Here is a 7,668-nt window from a genome sequence, read left to right as displayed (position 1 = left end):
ATTTCTTTCCCTAAAAAGAACAAATACTACGCGCTAGTTTCTCCACGCAACCGACTCGAACCCATTCCTAGTGCGTTTACGCGTGGCCTCTCCAAATACGCGCCACGCATGGATCGGCTATTACGTCACTCTCCAAGTCCTTTCCTCCTCCTTACCAGTTCTCGTGCCTTTTCCTAAGCATCCGAGAAGCGGTTAACGAACTCACAAAATTTCCATCCCTTGACGTAACACTACAATTTATAAAGGTCATATGGGCGTATTTTTGGACAGAGAACGTCTCGCGCACGTTAGAAAGAAAGCGCCTATATGTATTTTCCTGATTTACATTCTTGATATTTTGTTATATAGTCATTAATTGTGCACAAATAATTATGACTTTTTAAATTCAATTATATAATTTATTTTTTTGACATCTTTTATTTTACTACAGATTTTTGTATATAAGTTGCAACAAATTAAATAAAATATTTATTATTATATATAAAACACAAAAACTGAAAAATCCTCATAACGTGCGTTGCATATATATTTTGAAGGTGGTTCTCATAATGTACGAAAATTCTTGAAGATATTACGAGGTCTGATCCACATAATGTACGGTACTTATTGAAATATTATGAGGACTGTCCTCATAATATCGTTTGGTCTACATAATATATAGTGGTTTAATAAAATTGTCCTCATAATACACCTCTCACATATATATTGTGACGTGGCGGCCTTCGCTGCTTCGTCGCAGCTTCTCGCGGCCGTCACAAAGGCGCAGCGGCGCTGGACGAATCACGATAGCGAGAAGAGCAAAAAAGGGTCGCGGAAATCTCCGGAGGATGTAGCGTTATTTTCTCGAGGCAGTAATTAACAATCGCATTGGTGGATTTTGTTGCTACCGTATGTTGTCGAAATTACCGACTGTCCTTGCTGCGGGAGGAGCGAGAGGAGCGGACCATATGCGGAGGCGCGAACTGTCGAAAGAAAGGGTGACCGGATACGGGATGAAAGGCCACCCATCCCGAGAGCCTTGTAGGAGACTTGTCGCCTACACATTTTGGCGCCAAAAACAACCTGCGGAAGAATTGTTGCGACAACGGACTATCCGAAACCCGCGCTAACCGGCTAGTACCGATAGGGCTCTGTGAGGGCAGCGGCTTCCGGGGGAAATCGGCAACGTAGCGCGGAAAAATCCGCGAGACGCGAGAGTGGGGATACGCCGGGCCTCGTGCCGAAAATTCGCGCGGTCCTCGCTCTCTTTCGTGTAGACCGGCGATATAGACGGACGATAAGCGATAGCTAGCGAGTGATAACGAAAGCGAGCGGAAACAATAGTAGCGAGCAAAAGCGAGAGAAAGTGCGAGAGAGCAAGGGCGACTCAAGGGCCAGGACATGTTTATTCGGTAAGATCTTCCACCCGCATTGCGGAATTATTATTTTGTACAGCCCTCCGCTTGCTGGAGAGACCGACACGGATTTAGACGATACCCGGCAACGCAGAACGGGCACGCAGGCCCGTTAGATTATTTGGTGGATCCTTGTTGCGAGGCAAAAACGTAACGTTAGAGAGTGGCAGCCGACGGGCGTCTAAAGGTCGGTGGTTGGACCCCGCGGGAAACACCGGGACGGTTTATTTGCGCTGGTTAATTTGATTATTTATGAAGCTTTCGTACGTCGTGTCCGCACGGAGAGCTTTCGGCGGCGGCCGAGGTCAGGAAAGAAATCTCGCGATCTCGGTTACGACAGGTGATCTATCGCGTCGATTCTTTTATGCCGCGGTGTCCCGCGAAAACACGGCGCGAGCACAGGAGACGCGTAGGCGGCACCACCACGGTCAGGGCCGGCTCAATAATTTCGGAAAGGTGAGATCTGAGTAAACGGATGGTTGGATATTTTGTACTGTTAGTGTGCCGCCACGATCGAGGTAATTCTACGGCGTTCGATCGCGCTTATTTTTCTCTTTTGTTATTTTATGGAATTCTTTTTTTTTATTATTTTTTTTATTGTAATAAACGGCTTATTTGTTCCCTCTATTTTTGGGGTGTCGCGTAACATTTATTTCGTGTCGTTGTTTCCGTCCGTCCCAGGATTCCGCCCGCTATACCCCGCCTTTCTCCGTTCGGATGAGCTAGCCCTCGCGCGCGACGGCAGTTTGAGTTCCCTAATTATTCGTCGGGGAGACGGTAGTTAATTCGCGAGAAAAATCGGCACGGCTGAGCCCGTACCTGGCGCCCAAAAATATCGGATTCGAGAGATACGCCGTTCCGCGCCGGGATACGGCTGAGGAGCCGCGACCCCTCCTACCTCCCTTCCCCTCGTGTCACGACAGTGCACGGATTTTCCGTCCGTGCACAGCCGTCGCTTTTTGCTCGCGACTCTCCTCTTTGAGGAAGAGAGAAAATAACGTGACAGTACACATTATTAAAAGTTTAAAAGGCATATTTGCTTCTTTATGTACACATTGTTAAAATTGTTAGTACAATTATTTAATTAATTGTTAGTGCAATTGTTTAATTGTTTGTCGTTTAAATGTGTCGGTGCAATTCTCATTTGGAATAAAGAATTTCTAATTAAATATTACAAAACTTAGTTATTTATACCTTATATACGTTATTTACATTGAAAACAAAATGTTAAAACTAAAACAAAAAAAAAATTAATATATACAGTATAATTTGCATATTTAAAACAAATAATCTAAATTTTTAATGTACGCGTCATAACGTAAAAAAATTACGTTTGACAATAGAGACATACATTTTTTTTTCTTTTACAAAGTAATATATATACAATAAATTATTAAAACGGTCATATATAAAATAAACGCTTTATCTACCAAATCGTTCTGCTATTAAACGATCTTGAATGCGTCGTGCGATAGCAAGAGGTCCACGAACATTGCCATAATCATCATTATAATTTTCATGTACTATACGTTCATTATGAATGTCAACAAACAGGTCATCATAAATATCATTAAATCCTTGAGCATTCCGCATATTATAGAGAACTGAGCAAGCGTTGACGATTTTTTTAGCAAAGCCAGGATTATATTGCAAAACTCTATGTATAGAAAGACATCTCCAAGTTGATTTCATTACGCCAAAAAAACCTTCAATACAGTTTCTCGCGCTACACAGCTCTTCATTGTAATGGAATCGTGGAGATCATTCCGGTTCTCGAGGCAAAGGAGTTAAAAGCCATGGTTCTAAAGGATAACCTGAATCACCTGTATAAATGATTGATTATATATCAGACATATTATAATTTATAAATCAATTATTTTCAGTTTAATTTCTACTAAAAAAATTTTAATAAAAGATTTTTAATTATTATTGGAAATAATAATATAAAATAAAAATACAATTACCAATAAAAAATGTTTGTCGTTCATCACAATTATATGCCCGTTCCATGACTCGTCGTGCGGCAGAAGCACTCCATATATACGCATCGTGTCGTGCTCCAAGATACCTTGCATTGACATTTAATATTTTTAAATTTGGATCACATATCTAAACAATTATTATTATAAATGTAATTAGTTATTAAAATATAAAATAAATTAAATAAATCAATAATATGGCTGTATTTAGCAGAAGAAACACCTTTGCAACTATCAAGAGGCACGGTAGTGCCTCGCGCTAAGTATAGGCGCAACGCACTACCGTGCCTTTTATACGCGAATCAAGGTTTTGAGAAATCCATACATGTTCGGATCTCAATAACTGCTGAACCAATCGCTTTTTAAATAGGTCCATCCTGTAGATTAAGGTCGATTTATATAATAAGTGTTTTTATTTTTTTGTTTAATTAACTACAAACTGAGATATCGTGATTTAAATTTTTTTTATAAGAATAAAATAATTAAGAAACGTCGTCTTACTTTCCGGCACAAATTTTGTCCTTTTCATTTTTGCGCCGTTAGATGGTGCGAATGATCAAAAAATCAGTTTATTGACGTGTCATTGACGTGTGAGGTTAGTGATCCGTTAACGTAAGTATGATCATAGCCGCGAATAAACCGCAGCAATGTTCGATTCGTTAATTATATGGTCTACTTAGACACATACTATTACGTTCCAATTTTCATACATAGTGCCGTATGCAATTTTTCTTTCAAGTTTCTTTTAGTTGTATTCGATGTTATGTATCTGACGGTAGTCAGATACATAACATCGAATACAACTAAAAGAAACTTGAAAGAAAAATTGCATACGGCACTATGTATGAAAATTGGAACGTAATAGTATGTGTCTAAGTAGACCATATAATTAACGCGATGTGGCAGTCCTATTTGCACGTTACTCGATGTCTCGTTAGTTTCTTCGGATTGCGCATAGATAAATCTTATCAGTAACGTCGAGAATAAGTAAAGGATGCTGTGACCTAATAGAAAACCTTATTCTCAAGAAAGTGTTTCATAATTTACAATTGCCGCCGAATAAAACGTTATTATTATTGTATTATGTGTTATCGTTAAATCCGATTATATTAATAAAATCACCCATACAAGCATAGCCCAGCTTTCGCCCATATTGCGCGCGTGAATTATGTATCTTAGACTCCTCGTACGATTTCGGGGAAAGACAATGCTCTTGCATTTTTAAAAAAAGTACTTTAATCTATCGTTAAAATAAATATTTAAATATGGTCAAATTTTAAATTTAACTTTGGAATTTATCGTGCTTTGTTAAAATTTTATTTACGCACCTTAGGTAACGAGTATATCGCACAGAACGTTTTCGATATAGTCACTATCGCGAAAAAAAATAACGGCGTGAGGTCGATTATTTCGAAGGAATCGTGCGTGACTTTAGTTATACTGAGCGTCTGCATTTTTCCGTTGATTACATGTCACATAACAAATTATTTTAATCGAACTGCGCGATTGCAAATCGTATATTAATAAATCGTATACATATATATAATTATAATATTAAATGCGAGTGGAATTTCGTACGCGCATCGCAGACGTTTTTACGGAGTGACACGAGAAGAAACATTCAATTGCGAAAAAAAAAAACTTGGCGCTGCAAAACCAAATCTTTAAAATAGAAAAAAAAAGGAAAAAAGAAATAGTAATATTAAATAAAAAAAAAAAATAATTAAAAAAAAATTATTGTAATAAAAGAAATATTGAAATTGGCCAATGCAACATTTTTCCGTCCTTAAAATAATCAAAAAAAAAAATGGAAAGGAAGTGAAAAAAAAAGATAAAGAAGGGGATAACTTGAAAAATATGTATATTGTAAATGGACAATACAACATTGGGAAAAACAAAATCATAATTTGAGACTTTTATTATTTATTTTTTTTTTTTAAGATTTGGTTTCGCAGCGCCAAGTTTTTTTTTTTACATTACCATGTTATATACCATGTTATATCATATCGGGGCGAACCTAGGTCTACGTTTGTACGGTTTTACATGGATTTATAATGTTAACGTTTTATTATCAGGGCGAACCTAGGTTTACGTTTGTACGGTTTTATATGGGTTTGTAATGTTAATGTTTTATTATCAGGGCGAACCTAGGTCTACATTTGTACGGTTTCACATGGGTTTGTATTGTTTAAATATTTTTTTAGCTTCTTCAGGTTCTTGGTGCAATTATTTGATTTCATTAGTTTTATAAAGTATATTTGATATTAAACTACACATTTAATGTTCTATTTTTGGAGAATCGTTCTTGGGAGGGTTTACTGTCGGTGGGTTTTCTTTTTCTTTAAATTATTTTCAAATTTTTTTTCAAGTTTTTAAAAAATATTTAATATTTAAGTACACATTTTTTGTTTTTCTTAGGGGGATTATAATTTTGGTGTATTTGTAGGATACCTTAATTTGATTAATTTTTGCCTTTAGTTCTTGTCTTAAATGTATAAAAGAATCATATAAAAGAATTGTACAACAAGTGCAAAGTTACTTTTTTTGCTGAATGCAGTAAACAGTTTAAATATTTACCATTTGCACATTTAGAGAATGATATCCATGATGATTGATGTAGGCTTTTTCATGCTCGTTAGGAGCAATAATTGCTACATGAGTGCATTCAATCGCTCCAATAACTTCTTCAAATGGTTGACGTGCATTTTGAAACTGCATTCTTGCTAATTGCCTACTTTCTGAAGATATAGGAAACTGTACCCATTGTCGAAATATTAAATCATTAATTGCATCTGTCACTTTGTGTAAACATCTGCTGACTGATGTTTGGTTCATAGATATACCCCACTGTTCACCTACAGGGCGTTGAAAGCAGCCAGTTGCGTAAAATCTTATTGCTGCTAATACTTATGACATATAAAACATAAATAAAGATTGTGAATAAACCCAAAAATAAGAAATATAATAAATGTAATAATCAAAAATATATATTTATTAATTTGTATTACTTGTTTCTCAACAGATAGCCCAGTAATTCTATTTGGCTGTAATCGAAGTTCTAATGCATCGACAAAATTGTCAAATAAATCCGGTGATAAGCAATACAGCTTCTTAAATTCGGTAGGCGTCAAATCGAATGGATTTTCTGTTGCTCGTAGTAATTGCCGTTCTGCTCTTTGTTCTAAACGTCGAATACGATTTTCCATATCCATTGCAAAATAGCCAAAAGCCATCCTAATATAAAAAATAAAATTTTTATTAGCTTAACTCTCGGCTGCACGACGATTCTTTCGATTATCTATTAGGTTGAAGATAGCGTTAGGAAATAATTACGTTTTGCCTTCCGGAATGTGGTTTCAACCGTACGATAATCTTCCAGTCGTGTGCAGGCTGGACGTCCTCGTCTAGTTGTCGACTTGGAGTCGCGAATATCGTTACCGTCTGCTTTAAGTATATTTACAATACATTATACACAATACTAACTTTTAAAATTTAATTTTAAAAGCTTAGCGAAACCTCCGGTATCGATCGCAAACGTATCGATAAGGCTTCAATAAATTTCATATTTTAACGATTCGCATTACGAAAATTATCAATAAATGACAAAGAATCACTTTTTGCGATAATAATCGATATCGATATTTAACGATACTAAACATATCGATATCAAGTTACAGAATTCCGCTACTGGTGAAAATAGAAAACTCGAAATAAACCTGTATGCATTTCCTTTAAGCCCCGCACAATGCTACGTTGCCAAATTTCAAGATTTTTTTTTTGTTTTTTGGCTACATCTCGGCCCCTGATGAAAAAAGAAAGCTTGGGATGAGCTAGTATGCATCTTTTTTGAATTCCGCACAATGCTACGTTGCTAAATTTCCAAAATTTTTTTTTGTTTTTTGGCTACATCTCGCCCTCTGGTGAAAATAGAAAGCCTAAGATAGGGACGTATGCATTTTTTTCCTCGCACATTGCTACGTTGCCAGATTTCCAAAAATTTTTTTTTGTTTTTTGGCCACATTTCGGCTTTTGGTTGAAGTAGAAAGCTCGGAATAGGCTCTTATGCATCTCCGTTAAGCCCCGCACAATGCTACGTTGATAAATTTTCTAAATGTTTTTTTTTGTTTTTTGGCCATATGTCGGCTCTTGGTGAAAACAGAAAACTCGTGATAAGCCCGTATGCATCTCCTTTAAGTTTCGCACAAAACTATATTGCCAAATTAAAAAAATATTTTTTTTTGTTTTTTGGCCATATCTCGGCTACTGGTGAAAATAGAAAGCTCGATAAAGGCCCG

The 7,668-nt window shown here is 36.5% G+C and overlaps 1 pseudogene; it reads right to left on the bottom strand.

Moving 5' to 3' along the window:
* Window positions 1-2,785: 2,785 nt before the first annotated feature.
* On the bottom strand, window positions 2,786-7,072 carry LOC139107450 (putative nuclease HARBI1; annotated as a pseudogene).
* Between the last annotated feature and the right edge of the window lie 596 nt (window positions 7,073-7,668).

The sequence above is a fragment of the Cardiocondyla obscurior genome, linkage group LG13, assembly GCF_019399895.1.
Source record: "Cardiocondyla obscurior isolate alpha-2009 linkage group LG13, Cobs3.1, whole genome shotgun sequence".
NCBI classification, from domain to species: domain Eukaryota; kingdom Metazoa; phylum Arthropoda; class Insecta; order Hymenoptera; family Formicidae; genus Cardiocondyla; species Cardiocondyla obscurior.
This window is presented reverse-complemented; position numbering and strand designations above follow the sequence as displayed.